This window comes from Rhineura floridana, chromosome 1 (assembly GCF_030035675.1).
Source record: "Rhineura floridana isolate rRhiFlo1 chromosome 1, rRhiFlo1.hap2, whole genome shotgun sequence".
Classification (NCBI taxonomy): Eukaryota; Metazoa; Chordata; class Lepidosauria; order Squamata; family Rhineuridae; genus Rhineura; species Rhineura floridana.
In genome coordinates, this window is record NC_084480.1 from 209,283,733 (window position 1) to 209,303,994 (window position 20,262).

The 20,262-nt window shown below is 44.1% G+C and overlaps 1 long non-coding RNA gene across 3 annotated transcripts in view; it reads right to left on the reverse strand.

Moving 5' to 3' along the window:
* LOC133367277 (uncharacterized) overlaps positions 1-14,760 on the reverse strand; it is a 69,703-nt gene extending 54,943 nt beyond the window's left edge. For all 3 annotated transcript variants that reach the window (XR_009758557.1, XR_009758558.1, XR_009758559.1), the window contains exon 1: positions 14,528-14,760. This is a non-coding gene — a long non-coding RNA (uncharacterized LOC133367277). The remainder of the gene's footprint in view (positions 1-14,527) is intronic.
* Positions 14,761-20,262: the final 5,502 nt, after the last annotated feature.

Genomic DNA, 20,262 nt, shown 5'->3' on the forward strand with positions numbered 1-20,262 from the left:
GGGAGCAGAGCAGCTGGAACATAAGAGGCTGCCTTAGCCTGTGGTCACATCCATACCATTCATTTAAAGCACCCTTATACCACTTTAATAATCATGGCTTCCCCCAAAGAATTCTGGGGACTCTAGTTTGTTAAATGTCTCCTGCCAACTTGCAGATCTTAACTACAGTTCCCATGATTCTTGGGGGGGGGGGAAGCCATGACTGTTAAAGTGCTATAATACTGCTTTAAATGTATGGCATGGATGACCACTGGCCCATCTAGCCCAGTATCATCTACTATGCACTAACTCGCAACAGCTCTCCATTTCCCTATCTGGAAATGTCAGGGATTGAACTTGGGACCTTTCCCATGCAAAGCATATGCTCTGCCACAGAGCTACGGCTTTTCTCCCAAGAGGAATGGCCATAGCTCAGAGGTTGAGCAGCTGCTTTGTATGCAGAAGGTCCCAGTTTCAGTTACTGGTATCCCCAGGTAGGGCAGGGAGAGATCCCTGTCTGAAACCCTGGAGAGCTGCTGCTAGTCAGTGCAGACAATACTAAGGTTATACTGGTCTGGCTTAGTATAAGGCAGCTTCCTATGTTCCTATGAGACCTGCAACCTCTGTTGCTGTTTTGGAGCCTTTTGTAATGCCAAATGCTCAGCCCCTCCCCACGCAAAAGACTATTGAGTTCAGAATTTCAAAGAGATCATGAACACAGCTGGCTGTGGGGAAATGAAGGGTTTATTAAAGCAGGAGTTACAAACAGCTATCCTTTGCAAGTAATAAAGCACTAAACTGAAGCTAATGGCAAATGGGTCTCTGCCTATCCCCCTCGTCTTTAGTTGCTTTTACGTTTGCCCTGCAGTTGGAAGCCTTTAAACAGCTGCAGTGTGGATTCTTGCTGGGAACTTTGTTTGAAGCTGAAGCTTGGTCTTCTTGCTGATGGTATCTTGCTGGTATCTTGGGGCTTTACTAGCCCCTAGAAGCTTAATCTCCCTGATCTAGGGGTCCTGTATTTATCCTTCAAAGACCCCCTGGGAGGAGGCACCTTACACCTATTAGATCACTATCTTCCCACCGCTCAGGTAGCTGGTTCCCCCTCAGGTGATGTCTCCTGATCCTGTCCTTGTGACATCTTGGGCTTGAGAATGCAGCTGCATTCTCAAGGTTGCTTGCTTGTTTTAATTATCAGGCTACTTGTTTACATTAGCCAAGTGAGAACATTTGTCAGCCAATTAGCTCATAGTCTCTTTAAACCTTGAGAAAGCCATAAACAAACCCACCTGACAGAGCAAAAGTGTGGGACAAACTGCATTGTTTTGGTTACTGAGCAAAAACTTCCCAGACCCTGTGTTTTTTGAGAACAGAGTCATGGGGAAACTTCCCAAATGCTATGACTGTGTCAGGGAGCCTGCATTTTGAGCTTCCCAGACTCCAATTCTAAGCAGTAACAGAGTACAAAAGCAATCAGCACCCCCATAATATGGGAGTGTAAGGGCAATAATTAGGGGATAGAGGCCATTCATGTGTCATTTCTAATCTCCTCATTACATTGAAATAATCTTCCAGTGACTGGCAATACACCTTTGGAGTGGGATTTTTTTCTGACTTTTTCTCAGGCAAGAGAAAAACTATGCCAGAAGGCAAGCTGCCAACCCAACCCATTCAATTGTTGAAAAGAGTGGGCTGTTCTAAGCAAGCTGGGTATCTCTGACACCCTTTGTCAGTTACCTACTTCCTCCTGGGCAGGGTCCCATTCTTCCATCTCTATTGAGGTGAAGCAGGAATTCCACCCTACCTCATCTGGGGCCAATGCCCACCTATCTCTGACAGAGAGCCGGGGAAGAAATTTGATTCAGTTCATCTACCAAAGGTGAACCTACCAAATTCGCACTTTCCGAAATAATAATGTGAATGGAAAATCTTTCAAAATGCACCCTTCTCCAAATTTTGCAATGCAGTTCTCCAGCCAAAGTAAGCTGTACGAAAGTTCATATGCTAGGGTAATGTTTGCATAAAAATGCATATATTAGTGAATGTGCATTATACTATGAAATTACCTTGCAAACATTTGTATATTAGGAGAACTTTGCACTAAAATGCTGATGAATTCTTAGAAGGATTTAAAAAAAAAAGCTGATGTGGAAATGTGAGAACTGAACTTAAGACTGGAAAAATGAAAAAATGAAATTGGCAGATTTGCCCATCCTTACTCTGACATCTCACCGACTCCCGACTCCCAGTCTTGCTATTTTGCAGCTTTTCTACCCTAGCCCCCAACGTGTCCCATAGTTCAGCAAACTCTGGGTGAAGGGAAATGGCCAGTTCTTGAGTGCTCTGCATGCATTCACTTGGTCAGATGGGTCATCTGAGCCCATCTACAAAACAATTTTACCTGGTGCCATGCCAAAAATTTCTCCTTGTTTTTCCCCAACCATTCTGCACAAATTAAAGAGCAAAGAAATTGCATTAGAAAATTAGCAAAAAAGGACAGGAAATTTTTCAATGAAATTCTCAATGGTTAGGATGTGTGTGGTGGTGGGGAAGTCTCACTTACCTTATTTTCAAGGTGGCCAGGGGGGGTTGTGAGTGTCTTTTCTTTCATTCTTCAAATCATCTCTCTTGTGTTCTGTGGTATGCAGCCTTCCCAGGTGTCCGTGCTTCCTGAAAACTCCATGATCATTCTCAGCCACACTTTCCTATAAGTGTGGGAAGCTGGGGAGCTGCACACAATGCTCCTGACAGCTGGGTTTCTTAAAGTGAGCTATTTTTACTTTTAAATAAACAAGTGCATTTTTTTAAAGGAAAAGGTCACCTCCATCCTTTATTTCATAAAGACACTTTTTTGGCTCTATAATTCCTTTTCAGTCACAACCCTCATTTCTTATTGGCTAAAAACCTGAAAGGGCAGGGATTAGAGCAGAACTTAGAGCAACTAAGAAGTTGTGGGGGGGCGCAGCTGACATTTGGTGTATATCTCTGGAACCAGACCACCTAGAATCTTAATTTTTTAAAAAAAATGAAAACTGAAAGTCTAGAGATTCAGGTTGAGTCACCCAGAGACCCGGAGGGGACCCCCAAAAACCAGTCTCCAGCTGGAAAATGGAGGTCTGTAACCCTAGTGCATAGTCCATGCCAGAGCCTGGAAGATTACTTTTTTAAAGTAATAAATTACAGTTACAATTACATGGCCCAAAAAAGTAGTAATTACCAGTACAATTACAATTGTTCTGAAAGTAACTGATTACTTTTTCTCAAAAGTAATCACTGCAATTACATTTCAGTTACTTTTTTAAAAAAATGCGTACAAGGTGCTGGTCTTGGCAGCTGCACATCTAAGTAGCTTAAAACAACATTAAAAATAAACGCACACATACAGAGGTAGTAGAATAATTATTTTTATCCATAAGATAGTAATGGTGGTCTCTCTGCGGGTAAGGGAGGTGGGGAGGGAGGCAGAGGCCACTACTCAGATCTTTGCACGTCAAACCAAGTGCAACACGCCCCACTCAGTCAGCAAGCACAATCTCTCTCACTTAACCACCTCCCAGACCCTGCCCTGCAACCAACTAAGGGACACTCACCCAAGCAAACATTTTCCCGAGATGCAAAAAAGTTAAAATACTGCAAATGTAGCACAATAGCCAGAGAGGGTGGTGGAGGCCACTTTGTGTGCCAAGTGCAAACACAGTATTCACAGACACACACGCACACATTGTCACCTTTCACCTCCACAGTTCTTTATCTCCATTCTGCTGCTGCCTCCTTGTCCTCCTTTATCCATGTTCTTGCCTTCCAGCTCCTTTTTCCTCCACTCCATTCTTCACCACCACCATCCATTTTTTAAAACAATTGTTCACCCCACCCCGTCTCACTCTTCACCTCCTCCCTCGTCGCCTCCTACCCACCCACAGAGCATGAGGGAAGAGTGATGCTGCACAGAAACCCAGTTTGAGGCACATGATTTTCATCCACAAATCAGAGGAGCAGAAGACTTCCCCTGCTTCCCCACCACCACCAAATAATGCCCCAAAGTAATGCTGGAAACATTACAATTACTCCACAAAAGTAATATAATTACTCCTCGTTCTATTACAAACAAAATGTAAAGGAATTACACACTCGTTCCTCAAAAAAGTAATGAATTACAAGTAATTCGTTACTTGCAGTGAATTACTTCCAAGCTCTGGTCCATGCCCTACCTGCTGATTCTTTCTTACAAATGAGCCCCTCCAAACACACCCATCTCTGCTCAGTGCCTGGCTGGATGCCCACCTGGCAACCCCCCTTGAGTTCTGTTGAAGAAAGGCAGGACACAGAATGAGACCTAGAAGTAAGCCCAGATGAGGTGAAATTAGATCAGGAGACAGGAGTTACAACCATTTGCAGGGGAGATCAGCAAGAGCAGATGAGGTTAAGCACCCTTCTCTCCTGCCAATTCTCCCCTAAAAGAAGCACTCTGTCCCTGTATCTCCTTTGTCCTGGCAAACGTGGGTGTGTGAACACACGCTTGCCAAGGTAGCATGTAGCTCAATCTTAATTTAGAACTCACTCCACAGTGACTGCATCTGGCTGTCTGAAATAGCTTTACAAAACCAAACACAGCTACACCTAGCAACCTCACAGATCCTGATTATAACCTGAGTGAAAGAACATCCTAAAGGGACACACGACTCCGGAGAGGCAGAGGAGATGCTTTCACAGGAACAAAGAGGCCCACAATCTTTCCCATCAGGCCTTCCTAAATATCAAGAGAGGTGGAGGTGTTACTGGCTTAGGTGTTCTGCTCAAAAGGTTTCTTGGAGGATCTGTGGGTTGGAAACAACTTTGAGGTTGTTGTTTTTACAACGGGTAAGGTTTGGCTGTCTTCCAAAGGAGACGTTTAAAAAAGGAATGCTTTTATTTTTAACACCGTTGTGTTTGAGTTATCACAGAATCCTGCAGCAGTGTCTCCGAGGCTGCTGCCTTCAACTCTTCTGTAGAATTTTTGGGTCACAGTGGTGAGATAATTCTCCCCCCAACCCAACCCTGAAAAAGGTCATATCTGGTGAAGATACGTGCAGTGGGAAACAAAGGAAAATGAAGTCTCCTTCATAATAGGAACAGCCCTGATGGTGCAAGAATTTTGTTTCCACAGTTATTAACTGCACACTAACCTTTAGCACCCTAAATGTGGTAAATGGGGCTGGGAAAGGAACAGGGGGGAACACATCTGCAAGGAGTCTGGAGAAGGTGCAGGAAAGACATGTCTCTTTTTACTTCCCTTCCAGCCATTTGCTGCTATGACAGCCAGCCACTTACTTAGCCAACTCTTTAGATATGCAAAGCGATACTTAACAATTTTGTTAGGATTTGGCCATTTTAGCAGGTCCTCTTTCTTTCCTTTCTTCCTTTTTGGTATGCATTGCACTATGCGTGCATTACTAAATGTAGGTGGTCATATAGGCAACATCCCCCATGGAGAGTTATGCATACATTACAGAACAATGTGTGCACCACCTGTGGTTTGGTGTGCACACATGTACTCGGGGGTGGGGGGTGGGTATGTGTAATCCCTAAGCTTAAAAACTGACGCTAAATGAGCAGTTCATTCAGAAATGGGTGCTTGATGTAAGACATGATCAAACACAAGACAAATCTCAAATACACTGGAAGTCACAAATTTGCAGTGAGGTCCACTCCTTCTTCACACACGACATCTCAGTGCACCACCACATTCCTGAAGCTCTCGCTTGTAAGAGCAAGTGTAAACCAGCCCTATGTTACCAGCATTTCAAAGTATCTAGATTATGGCTATGTACACGCCATACATTTGAAGTGCATTATTTCTCCCTAAGAATCCTGGGAACTGTAGTTTACCCCTAATAAACTACAATTCCCAGCACCCTTAACAAACTACATTTCCCAGGGTTCTTTGGGGGAAGTAATGTGTTTAAAGTGTATGATGTGTACACAGTCATAGTCATTGCACAGAGCCCAGTTCAAATGTGTTCAAAGGCTCTCCCTCCCTTTCTCCCTCACATGTTTCAGTTTCTCTCACACACTTGTGATTTAGCAGCAAGCCATAGTTTGTGGTCACATCTAAACCAAGCATGGTTAGTGCAAACGACAAATTGACCACAAACCAGGTCTGCATACCCAGTTCAAACAATTATTTGCAATCTGTGGTTTGGATGCAACAGAATCACTTGCTACTAAATTGAAAGCAAGAGGGGAATATCAGAGCATATTAGGGGAGAAGGAAGGGAGAAGGGAAAACATACAAGCACAGGGCTGGCACACATAGCTGCTAACTATAATTTGGCATCATGTCTGAACCAGTCCCCTGGCTTTTAGGATGGCATTTAATCAGTTTAAGAGCAGCCTATTTATTTAATTTATTAATTTTGTGCCCCACCTTCCATAAAAAGATCCCACAGCAGCTAACAATAATATCCAGTCCATAATAAGTAAACAGTATCACAATAAAAAATGTAAATGTACTGCCTTCAAGTCGATTCCAACTTATGGCGACCCAATAAAGCAATATAAAAATCAAAAGAGCAATTAAAAAAAAAAGCTAATCAAAATCAATTAAACACACAGAGCAGCAGATAAAACAAATCAGCTAAACTCTTGTTTAAATAAAGAGGATTTTAACTGCCAGAGAGACTTCCGAAGTCTGGGCACAGCCACTGAGAAGGCCCTTTCCCAAGATATCATATGATAGCATGTCTAATTTTCTACATTTGTTCTGAGCAGCTGATGAAGAACACGCAGTTCAGAAAAAACTGGCTTCTCTCAAAATATTTCCAAAGTTTAGTTGCACTAGTTCAGCTTGCATCAACCTGGTGCCCTCCAGATGTTGCAGGACTCCAACACCCATCAGCTCCAGCCAGTGTGCTGGCATGTCACTTGTAGTCAAATAACATCTGAAGGGCACAAGGTTGACAGAGGCTGCTCTAGTTAAAGGTACCTTTTTTATTGTGCATTCATGATGATTTGGGCTCATGATGGTATTGGGCAGTTATATGCATTCCCGCTTTCAATACTGTTTATGCCTGCAAAAGTTTCGGGGTGGATATACTGTTTTATATTCAATTTTATATTCAATTGGCCATATTGGCTATTTTCATAGCTTCCTCCAGAAATCCTGTCACTTCTTATACCATAAATGTTGTGGGGGATCCACTTGTATTCTGCTATAGTGCAATAGTGCCCCTCCCCCAATAGTGCAATAGTTGGGGAAGCAATGCAGAACAAATAATAAAGTGGAACGATGTGTGGGATGTTCCAGCATAAATCCACCACTAATGCATTATTATTGAGTCAATGTCTTGTTGCAGAATACAGCCGCAAAGTAAATACATACATTCACTACTAGGCAAAAAACCTTGGGGTTTAAGAATGTACCTATAGCCAACAGATATTTCTATCAAACTTTAAAAAGCAGGGAAATTGGGCAACTATAGTGAATGCACCAGGGGAGCAGGAGACCTGACCTCCTCTCTGAGATACTGTACTGCCCTGCAAATGTGTAAAAATGCAAACACAATTTGGGTTGGTCTTTCACAGTCCAATCCATTTCCTGTGTAGCTTGGATGAATTTGGTAACATGTGCCTCTGAGCATATGGTGAGTGGTGGCAACACCTGCAGTCAGCCCAAATAACAGAAACAAGACATGTGCTTTGCTGATCTTGTTTTAGCAGGAAGGAAGCACCAATATTAAGACAGCTAGTATAGTTCAGATAGTCACTTTAAATATGTTTGATTTACTTTGCAATATTACTCCTGTGCAATCATGCTTAGGATAGGTGAAACTGACCTGGGGGAGGGGTGCGGGAGAGGAGGAGGGAGAAAGGGGGAGGGGAGGAGTTTGGGTGGTGGGCACTGGGCAGAAGGGAAGCCCCTTTCCTTTCCAAAAGGAAAACATTGTAAACAGTATCATTATTTTTCAGGGTTTCCCCCACCTTTCTATTCTACAGCAGGCACATGTAGCCTCCCACCCAAATTTAAACCCAAACTGTCCCTGGCCACATCCACACCAGACCTTTATTTCCCTCAGGCGTCTCCCAAAGAATCCTGGGAAGTGTAGTTAATGAAGGGTGCTGAGGGTTGCTAGAAGATGCCCTGTTCCCCTCACAAAGCTTCAATCAAAGAGGCTGACTGTTGAACTACTCTGGGTTTTCCCATGGGGAGAGGAAGAGAAGAGGGAGGGAGGGAAGGAGGGAGGGAGTGGGCAGGTGAGAAGGAAGAAGGAAAAAGGGAGGGGAGAAAGAAGGGAGGAGGAAGGGAGAGAAGGGAAGGAGGGGAAAGGCAGGTCTGATCATTTGCATGCTTATTGAGTTCAATGGAATTTACTCCCATGCAATCATGCTTAAGATAGGTAAAACTGATCATGGGGGGGAGGATGGGGAGGAGAGAGGGGAGAAAGGGAGGGCAAGTTTGATCATTTGCATGCTTTTTGAGTTCAATGGGATTTACTCCTGTGCAATCATGCTTAGGATAGGTGAAACTGACCTGGGGGAGTGGGAGGGGGGGAGGAGGCAAGAAGGGGAGGGAGGAAGGGGGAGGGGAGAAGATTGGGTAGGTGGGCACTGGTTGGAGGGGAAGCCCCTTTCATTTCCAAAAGGAAAACATTGTGAAGAGTATCATTGCTCTTCAGCATTTCCCCCACCTTTTTATTCTACAGCAGGCGCATGTAGTTTCCCACCCAAATTTAAACCAAAGCTGTCCCTGGCCACATCCACACTAGACCTTTAGTCCACTTTAGACAGTCATGGCTTCCCCCAAAGAATCTTGGGAAGTGTAGTTAATGAAGGGTGCTGAGAGTTGCTAAGAGATGCCCTGTTCCCCTCAAAGAGCTTCAATCAGAGCAGCTGCCTGTTGAACTACTCTGGCTACTGGAGCTCTGTCAGGGGAATAGCAATCTCCTCTCAGCACCCTTCACAAACTACACTTTCCAGGATTCTCTGGGGGAAGCCATGACTGTCTTACGTGAAATAAAGGTCTGGTGTGGGTGTGGCCCCCTGATTAGCCAAGCCCAGTAGCTGTGAGTCTGGCTTTTAGAACAGTGAGAGCTGGTTCTTACTGAGCATTGAGTTCAGTGGAAAATTTCTTAAATTAATTAAAAATCAGCTAGGCTTTTTTTAACTTTTAAACTGCAGAAGATGAAGATCAGAGTATAGGGCAAGGTCAGTAATAGGATTACAGGTACTCTGTGAACATGGCTGATTTCAACAAATTATGAGAACTCTGACAGAAAAAAGTCCAAAAGGGGTCTGTTTTTTCTCTCTCTCTTTACACTTTGAACTCTCGATTCTCTCTGACTGTTTTGTGTATCACCATGAAAATTTAGAGGGTTGTTAAACAAGCGTTTCTGAGTTCAGGACAATAAGTTTTGTAAGGTTTTGTTTTGAAATGAGCTTATGGGAAGCATCAGAATGGCATGGGGCAGTATTTTCAATTTAACATTGCAGAATTTTATTGTTGTTGTTGTTATTATATTTATATCCCGCCCTTCCTCCCAGCAGCAGCCCAGGGCGGCAAATGTGAAAAATCCATGCTGACTATAGTATACAGCTGCTCTTGTGGCTATATAATACATACCAGCCTGGAGGGGCCTGTTGCGGTCTGCGTTCGCTTGCCTCTTGCTTGAACAACTGTCCGTAAAAGCCAACCAGTAGGTGGCAGCATTAACCTGCCAAAAGTCACATGGCCTTGAGGCAGCCATAATTTTTTGGTGTGAAGCCAGGTTCTGTCTGACCAGAAGGCTGTAAGGTTATTGAAGCTTATTACTATCAGGGCTTGTTTTGCAACAGTATTCACCAGTTTGGAGTACTGAAACCTCTTTTTTCTGCCCATGGCAGCCATTTTGTGCTAGCACCCATACCCCTTTTATCAATATATAAGTACCGGCACCTCATTTTTTTAACTAAAAAAAATAGTAGTAGTAGTAGTGGTAGTAGTAGTAAGAAGCAGAAATGTTAGAAACATACAGCAGCATTATGGCACAATCATCTGTCATATTTTTGAAAGCATACACCTTCAGGGCTTCTTGACAGAGAACACCAAAACAGGCAAGCTGCCTAAATCACAATTACTGAACAGAAACAGAGTTTCTGATAGAGCTCTTTCCTCATGCACCTCAGCTGCCAAATTCTCATGGCAAATGGAATGAGCAAGGATGCGAGGTGCTCAAAGGGCAAACTGACAAAGGGGGCATTGTCTTTCGGAGGGGGAAAGAGGTTAACAAGGCCTTTGTCTACAGGTTTTGCCACATGAGAGAAAGTGGCTGAGTGGAATAATAGGGGAGGCGGAATCTTGTGATCAGGAGTATCCTGAGGAGTGCATGAGAAACTCCAGAGGGCTGAGCCCCCAGGTTAATAGTCACTATTCCTAAGTGGAGAGTAGGTAGATTGGGATCCGTAGGTAGATCTCAGGGTGACTGGATGTAGTTCAGCAATCGTTTCTGAATCCCAGTTATCTAATAACAGCAACTAAAGCTTGAACACATCTCCAACCCCAGGATTAGACCACATCTGCACCTTATAATTAAAACACTATGGTTTATCAATCAATCCCTCTTCCCAGGAAATACTGGGAATTGCAGCTCTGCAAGGGGAATAAGGGTCTCCGATCAATTCTCAGCACCCTTCACAAACTACAGTTCCCAGGATACTCTGGGAAAAGCCCTGATTGTTAAAGGGGTAGCATAGTGCTTCAAAGGTAAGATGCAAATGTGACCTTATGGTGCTAAAAAGAATGCTTGGGGGTGGGGGCACCAGGAACGGATTTCTGTGTAAGGACTCGTGAGCTTGGAAGTGTGTGTAATATTATTTACCTTTAAGTATGCCCTGCTAACGCTGGAGACAGACACACAGTGGTGGTACAGAAGCATGATTGCCAGTGGTGTGCTGCTCACTTATCCTGCCATCATCTTATATATGAATAATGAACTCATTTTCCAAGCGCCTAGCCTTATGTATCCAAAACGGCCCCATTGATGCACAAGAGGGAGGAAGCGGCAGGTTTGGGGGGAAACCCAAAGTTTGCAGAAATAAAAAAAAAAGGAGAAAACTTAAGGATTGGGAGGGGCAGAACTCCAAGGTGGTGCAATGAGAACAAAGCATGCTCAGGGGTCTCCAGAAGCCATGGCATGTGGAGCACTGTAAACCTGGGATGGAAGGAAAGAATTGGCCTGCTTAAGTTCCTGTACTGGAAGGCTGGCTGGAAGGCTGTTAGAAGGAAAGATGTAGCATAACATTTTGTTGTAGGTACCACTTGTCATCTCTGCAGATTCCGGGGGGGGGGTGTTTTTCCGGAGTCTCAAAAATCAGTAAAGCCTGCTCAGTCAGAGATGACAGTCTATGTTCAACAAAAGAAACAGGTGCATATATCATGGGGTCATAGTTAAAACCATAATCTCTCTCCCCAGTTCAAGAGTTTGATGGTCACATACAAACGGGCCATCCGAAGACTGGGGATATACCCGCAATTGATTTACCAGAAGCTTTTCTCACACCTAGCATGTGTTCATATGGGTTATGTGAGCAGGCCCTATCCTTTATCTGGAGAACGCATGGGTTTCGATACCCCAGAAGCAACATCTGTTCCATCCCTTTTCCTTTAACATAGAAGCCAAAAATCCCAGGATATTGGCAACTGTGGGCTTTAAGACAGAGTCTAGTTAGTACATCAATCTGTGATACAACTGAAAGTGTATAACGCGCCAAACTACATGAAACATTTCTACTCTATGCTGGGTGTAGCGAACCTTTGGCCCTCCAGTTGTTGCTGAACTACTATTCCCATCAGCCTCAGCAAGCATGGTCAATTGCCAGGAATGATGGGAATTGTAGTTCCATCATATCTGGAGGGCCAAAGGTTCCCCAGTCCTGGTCTGTGCCAATTGGGTACAGGTGTGTATTTGTGCATGGGAGGGGGGTCACATTCTCCCATACAGTACTAGCAGAAAGACAGATATTTGGGGACTGAGCTTGGACAATCATATTCTAACCACATCCACACATCTTGGCTGAACCTGGTAAACAGCCATTTAGCTTTGTCCAAGTCTTTCCCTCACTAACAAGTGATTTGCTACTTCACCTAACCTGAATTGCTGGTGAGCATCTGAATGCAAAATAAGCACTTTCCCCTCTTAATTATAGCCTTTGCTTTACCATTCTTTATGCTGTTTTTGCCTTTGTTTACAATGCTGGCTGGGCTTGCGTAATGGCAGGTAACACAATAGGGCTACAGGAGATGGGGGGGAAGGCCACACAAGAGTGTGCAAAAGTCAGTAGAAAACAGTTCATCCGGAAACCAAAAGCACAGCAGCAAAGGAGTGTTACTCATTATCATCTCCCCTTTGCACTCATGCAAACCTTCACAGGACAAGAGGCAGGAAGCAACAGGGTTCACCCCTGCCCAGTGTTTGCATACAGCTAATTACTGCCACCAGTCTCCTTGGCAAGATAGGGTGGCAGTCCTTCTGGGCGCTTTTAGAAAGCCAGGCCAATTATGTTCTGTGAGCTGTCCCAGACTCGCGTTCAGTGGTGTTGTGTTCCAAGAAAGGGGACTAGGAACCCATTATTTGTCAGCAATTTTGTGTTGTTTTTAACGCACCAAGTGCCAGCTGTTGTTGGTTCCTCCCTAGGCAAAACTCCTGTTGATATTAATATTATTGTTGTTGTTATTGCTGCTGTTATTATTACATTTGTAGCCCATCTTTCCTCCACGGAGGTAAAGGTGACATACATGGGTTCTCCTCCCCATTAACAACTACCCTGTGAAGTAGGTTATACTGAGAGGCAGTGACTGGCCCAAGATCACCCAGTGAGGCTCCTGACTGAGTGGGGATTTAAACCTGGGTCTCTCCATTCCTATGGAAGATTCACTCCAATAAAAATAGGATTAAGCTCAAGGTGTTATGATCAGGACATGCTTCATCATGGTCCTCAATCACACAGAGTTCAGAATCATGAAGTGTGTATTCACCAGTGTTTTAAATAGGGTTGCCGCTTATGCATTGCCACTAAAGAGGAAATGCACCACCAAAAAAATAGAACAAAGGACACAGGTTTTGCTAAGACTGGCATATGCCGATTTATATGTATAGGTGCACATTTAGAAATAGTTACTATAATTTAAAGCAGGGGTGGGGAAATGAATCTAGTTAGTGGGCCAAATCATTCTCCCCCCCCCCCCGCAAACAAGCTTAACAGATAGATGGGGCCATTTTTGCCTGAGCGGTTTGAAATCAAACTGTGAAGGCAAAGGCACAGCATACAAAGCATGGACAATCAGCTAATTGTCAGGTCTTGCAAAGACCTGCTTACAGGGCTTTGCAAAACGCAATGCTCAGCAGAATGTCAGGGTTTGCAGAGTGCAATTCGCAAGGCTTTGCAAGACACAACAATCAGCTGATTGCCAGGGTTTGGTGAAGTCTGGTGCACAGCACTTTCCACAGAGCTTTGCAAGCACCACTGATCAGCTGATTGGCAGTGCCTGCAAACACCACCAGCCCTTTTTGGCAAGTGGACGTGGATTGGCTGAAATGGATTTGTGGGCCAAATGGGGAGAACTGAGAGGTCTAATTACTTTCGAGGGCTGGAGATTCCCCACCACTGATTTAAATAGAAATACATCTCACGGGGGGGGGACTGTGACCTGTGTGCCAGTTCAATCTGCTATCTAAATGTTGTTGAGTGGCAGCTTCAAGGCTGCTGCACTCAGTTCTTATCTTTAAACCAGACAGGTAGCTCTTCAGAGGACTGCCTTCCAGGGCTGTGGAGTCGGTACGCCAGACCTTCGACTCCAACTCCAACTCCTTCATAAATGGCAAATGTATATTAACTAGTAATAACAAATTTACTGTAGTAAAATGGTAGCACAAGGCATTTCATCACCACCACATGAATCCAGAGCTTGGAAAAGTTACTTTTTAAAGCTACAACTCCCATCAGCCCCAGGGATTGGGCTCGTGGGAGTTGTAGTTCAAAAAAGTAAGTTTTCCAAGCTCTGGATTCACGTGATGGTGATGAAATGCCTTGTGCTACCATTTTACTACAGTAAATTTGTTATTACTAGTTAATATACATTTGCCATTTATGAAGGAGTCGGAGTCGGAACATTTCTACCGACTCCGACTCCACCCAAAATTGCTCCTGACTCCGACTCCACAACTCCGACTCCGACTCCACAGCCCTGCTGCCTTCTGCAAAGCATGGCACATGGCCACCCTTTAAGGGATTTTTTATTTTTAAACAAATTAAATCCGGGAAGTAAGTGGTGTGTGCAATGAACAATGCAGATTAAGCAATTCATTTTATATTAACTTTTGTACTATCTGTGGAATAGCAGGTAGATAGACAGAAGATATCGCCCTAAGTTGTTGCAAAATAGGAACATAATTTCACCAGCTTGCAGCAGAGGCCAATGCATGTTTATTCAGAAGTAACTCCTATTGCATTCAATGTGGACTAGCTCCTAAGTAAACATGTTTAGGACTGCAACTTTAAGAAAGTAAATTGTCATGATGCTATGAAATGAAGGTGAACTCACCTGACCAAGAGAGCTTTTTGGATCTTTACAATTTCTAGAAAAATACAAAATCTCAGTAGGCTCTTCTAAAGAGAATGGCGTTTAGCCTTTGCAAAGTGCTATCAGAATTAAATCTGGAGCCTGTCCTTCCTCCAAAGAGCATTGGAGGACATACACAGTCAGGCTGAGAGATGGTAACTTGCCCATGGCTGCTTCATGGCTCAGCACAAATCCCAGATCTTCCTGGTCCAAGTCCAGTGTTCTATCTGTGTATGAACTACACCACACTAGCTCTCTAATCACGCCCTTCACTCCTTTCGTTATCATCTTTCCTTCTTGCCCTGAACTTTTGTCCTAAGCAACGTCCTGGTTCCCTGCCAAAGATGACTGGATTATATATTGTGATTGTTTTCTCAGTTTCATTAGCCATTAACCCTAGTTTTTTTCACTCTGCATTGTGCTCTAAGATCACTTTGACATCTTAAAATCTCTCTTCTGATTGCCAAGAAAAAGAATGTACTCTGAAGGGCTGATGAGACGCTCCCTTCCACCACAAACAAATGATGTGGACTGTTGGATGCAAAACATTGCAGCTTACTCCAACAGGAGCAAATTCTTCAAAGATTGGTGTGCTTGGCCCCTGGTCCTATTAATTCAAGTCAGATCGAGTACAGACAGATTACTGAGAATAGGCCAGGAGTTGTGGCATGCCTGGTTGTAAACTAAACAGAAGTTTAGAAGCTGGCTCACTCCTCCGATAAAAGTTTGCTGCTAAAGTAAACTATCTGTTAAATATTGTCTAACTAGATCGTTAGTTCTCAACCGTCCAAGCCATAAAATTACAGATGTGGAGGTTACTCTACAAACTTCAGGTGATAATGAATTCAAGACAGAAAACACATTATTTTACTGGATAAACTTCAGTTCACACAGAATTGTGTGCAGCAACTGGCAATGCCAGGCCACTCACTGTCAGGAGCTGGCAGTCTGGAAGAGGTGAAACAAGACAGGAAAGAACTGGCATGTTGTTGGACAACAACACTCTGGTGACAACTCAGGCCAGAGACTTTATAAAGTCAGATGGAACTCCATGGACCCCCTTGGGTTGCTTGATCCCTGCTGAGCTAGAAATTGTCTCAGCAAAGTTCAACCAAGACTGATTCAGTCCCAAAACACACCTGAACCCAGATTGAAGTGGATCCAGATAGGAACACCTGAAGTTGTTCTGCCACAACCCTCTCAACCAACTTTCCCTCAGAAGATGGTAAAAAAGATAAAGGTGTCCCCGCACTTATAGTGCGAGTTGTTTCCAACTCTTAGGGTGACGTCTTTCAACGTTTACTAGGCAGATCGTATATATGGGGTGGGATTGCCAGTTCCTTCCCCGGCCTTTCTTTACCCCCCCCCAGCATATGCCGGGTACTCATTTTACTGACCACGGATAGATGGAAGGCTGAGCGGACCTCGACCCCTTTTACTGGAGATTTGACTTCCTCCTTCCGTTGGAATCGAACTCCGGCCGTGAGCAGAGCTTTGGCTGCGTTACCGCCGCTTACCACTCTGCGCCACAGAGAGAAGATGATATCTGGTAATTATTGCAGACCATTGGATCCAGAGTGGGCTTTTTAAGGACTGGACACCCCACTCCTACACTCTTATGTATGGCCTCTTGACATCATCCCAAAGGAAAAAGCCAGGGTGAACTGGAATTCCCTGAGGAGCCAGCCTAATAGGTAAAGGGCCCAGGGGCATTCAAGGAGCATAATCATTGTATGACTACCCTCTGCCACTTATCTTAACAGGACCATATTTTGAAGAATTTAAAAATGAAACTGCTAAATTACAATTAATCAAGAAGTTCACCTCTGTTCTTCTGGACCTGAATAGAGACAATGGTTTCCTTTCCAAATGCAGATGTTAATTAACTCAGTATTGCCAAGTTCATTGTTTTATCACCTATCACTAACTTTTGTAAAGGGTATGCTTACCTTGCATACATTCTAGCTCTCATTGTATAGCTACTATCTGGATGTCTTGCATTTCATTTCCGTTTGATCTCAGTGCTTACAACTCTCCCACTTTACCACCATGAGCCAGTCACTGCCTCTCGGCCTCATGAAAACCCTATTCATAGGGCTGTCATAAGTCGGAATTGACTTGAGGGCAGTACATCTACATCTATCTGCAACTGAGGATTACACTTCATTAGATTTATAGATTCAAATATACTCTAATCCCAAAACGTTACACCATAGTAATACTTGTGAGTCTTTAAGGGACCACAAGACTCTCTGCTGTTTTTGTTGCAAGATGCTGATACAGCTACCTCTGTGGAAATTGATGTAAATGTGTATACTATGACAGCATCCAGAGAGATGGGCCATTAGAGGGCAGCATGCTTAATATAAACAGCGTTGCCATTCAAAATGCCCTGAGCTAGAGGAACAGTGAAAATGAAATGAAATGGACTGCCTTCAAGTCGATTCCAACTTATGGCGACCCTATGAATAGGGTTTTCATGGTAAGCGGTATTCAGAGGTGATTTACCATTGCCTTCCTCTGAGGCTGAGAGGCACTGACTGGCCCAAAGTCACCAAGTGAGCTTCATGGCTGTGTGGGGATTTGAACCTGGTCTCCCAGGTCGTAGTCCAACACTCTAACCACTACACCACAGTAGTAATTTTTAAACAACCATACACACATACAAATAAACTCCCAGAATAAATATTTTTTTAAAAGCACTTAGTCCCAGATATATTGTTGTTCTGGTTTCCTTTCATAGATTTAACTAATAAGTAGATCAGGCAACTGCAGCTTGAGATGATTAATCAAGGTGGGGTAGGTTTTATTAATGGGGTGTAAATGAAGGACAAAGGTCTTTATTTTTAGGCCATTTTTTCTATCACATCACCATAATAAGGAACAAAAGTGGGAAAAGCTGGTCTCCGTTTCTATGAACAAATGGTCACTTTCTTTAGTAAGTTACCTTACTTTTCCTTCAAATCTCATAAAAGTTTTGAAATATGTAAATTTATGTAAAACATAATTATACAGGTAAGGAGTTAAACGACAGGGGAGTCATCAATGCAACATTCTTAATTAGTTGATAGCTCTGTGTTTCAAGCATCCTATGCCAGGAAACTTACATTTGTGGCAGGAAAACCTCCACGAGTGCATGCATTCAGGGAGTGGGGGGATGGAGGAGGGGTAATCATGGCTTAACACAAATAAGCAGCTTCCTGGAGCAAATACCACAGCCATTGTGCTTATTCTCTAGCTCTATTGCTAACATGCTAACCAGAGCTATGCTAGGGTTTGGCTTTGTGTTATGTCCGAGCCCAGGCTTGCAGTTCGTCTCACTCCAGACAAATCATGAGCTGTAAACCAAGGTTTTCCTTTGGTTTACCACCTGTGGTTTGTCTGAGGGAGACAAACTGAGCTTCAGGTAGCACAGCTGTGGCAGCAGGGCCAGCGGAAGGAGTGCAGGGCTATAGTCTTTGATGTTTGCTCATGCATACTAAGCCATAGCTTGGCTTAGTGTTACATACAAACTGAGCCAGACCCAGGCAAATGGGGCCAGTCCAAGACATTTTGCTTACTCTGCCCCCCACGCAAGAGAATTGGGGGGGGGGAGAGCACCCTCACAGGAAATTATTGAGATGGAGAGGAGGGCAGAGTTAGGATCAAGGGGAGGACTAGGATCGGGGGTTAAGGAAGAGGGGAAAGATTGGGTTGGGATGGTTAGATTAAAGTAGTGAGATAAAGAAACAATAGAGACCTAATGCATTTGTGGTGGGTACACTTGCAGATATTTATCATGCAAAACAAAGAGTATGCTGTTATTTCTCTCGCTCCATCGATTATGTGCATGAAATAAATAATTGACAAGTATCACATTTTCACTGTGAATTGAATGGGAAAAAGGGATTGTCCTTCAGCAAAAACAAACCATTCTAAAATTCATCCTCAAGAAACCAAAACAGAGACAGTTTGATGTGCAAATGTTTTCTGGCAATGACATTATACTAGCATGGAGGGAGCCATGAAACCTGATCTTGCCACCTGGATACAATCTTCACTTCTGTGGGTGATCCGACTCTGAAAATGTTAGCTTGGCTGCTGAAGATGTGTGTCATGCTTCAAGGAGTGGAACAACAAACTGCCAAGATAATAAGCAATGGTGTGTGTCCTCCCACCCCCGCCCGTGGGGAAAAAAATCACCCTCCTGCTTTGAGGAGGGAATTTATATCAGAGGGCTTGTTTACATGGGACCCCAGATCCACTTTAAACATGCTGCTTTTTCCATCGGGATTGATTTTGACAGTTTACATACTTCCGCCCTCGCTAGGAATAAATTCTTTGTAGCATTCACACACGTGTGCGTTTCTTGCTATCAGCATTTCCTTGTTGTCATGCCCACACATTAGCATGTTAACGGCAGAGAAGGGGAAGGGGCACTGTTTCCCAAAATGAAGAAATGGGCGCTTGAAAGAAAGGGAAGAGTAAAGCACAGACACTGGCCCCAGTAGGGTTTCTTATTTTGTTTTGTTTTGTCGCCCAACAACTTCAGACAGGAGCAGTTTACATGAGCAGTGAGAACTTGGAAAAGTCCAGCAACGATAGCATACGAAGCATATTAATTCAGAAATGCTGAATGGGGCTCTTTGCCAAAGTGTGCGTGGCGATTGCAGTCGTACAATGCAATCCTCTGCAACAGAGGCTAGAGGCTCTGCTAGTTTATTCAAAAGAGGCTGAAGAGGTCCTCCACACACACACACAGGGGAGGAAATGTATTGGGGGAAAGCAGGAGAAAGGAAGGCGCGCAGCCTGGGGCTCCAGCATCCCCAAAAATGCAAGCGCAAAGACACACACGCACGCTTTCGCCCTAGCTCTCGCCCCCACTCCAGGAAACGGAGGTGGCTGGTAAAGGAGCCAGCCCAAGCAAGCCTGCAGGCCACTGTTTTTTTCTCTCGGTCTTCAGAGCTCAGGAGGAGAGAGCAGATCATGGGGGGCAGGGGAAGGAGAAAGCGCAGGCAGGCAAGACCCGGAAACATCACCAGAGGTGTCCGGCACATGCAGATGTGTGGGCGCGTGTGTGCCTGTGTGCATGTTGCAGCACCTCTTGGCTCACAAAAGTCCAGTGCCTGCTTTCAGAGCCTGGGCTTCGCAGGTTGATCTTCCCCGTAATGAGGTCCTCGATCTGACTGTTCTGCACTAATGGAAGCCCTGCCTTCCCTCTCTCTCTCTCTCTCTCTCTCTGAGCTTGACGGATGGCGAGAGCAACGGGAAGTTGCTTCATCAAGGGCCGGAAAAAAAATGATGCCCAGGGACACTTAAAGGGGTGGCAACAAGGGAGGATCTAATGCCAAACAAACTGCGCAGCCAAAAAAAGGCTCTTTAAAGGTAATACACGGTAGGAGCAGAAGCGGATTTTAAAAGAAAATGCTGGTTTTTATCGCATCCATTTAATCCGGAGTTAAAGACAAAAGCAGTAGTATGCACGCGGGTTGGGAAAAATGTCAAGTAAACGGTCCAAATTAAAAGGATCTGCATTTTGCGCCAGATGTGCATTTTCTTGGCATGTAAACAGGCCCAGACTGTTCTTTCACTTTTTTTCTCCTCACAAAAGGAGCTTTTCCCATGATATAATCCAAATGAACTGAATAAAAATAGAAACTATGGAGAGAGAGATTGGACACACAATATGGCACCATTTTACCACTGATTAATTCATCTAGAATATCTGGCCTACTATG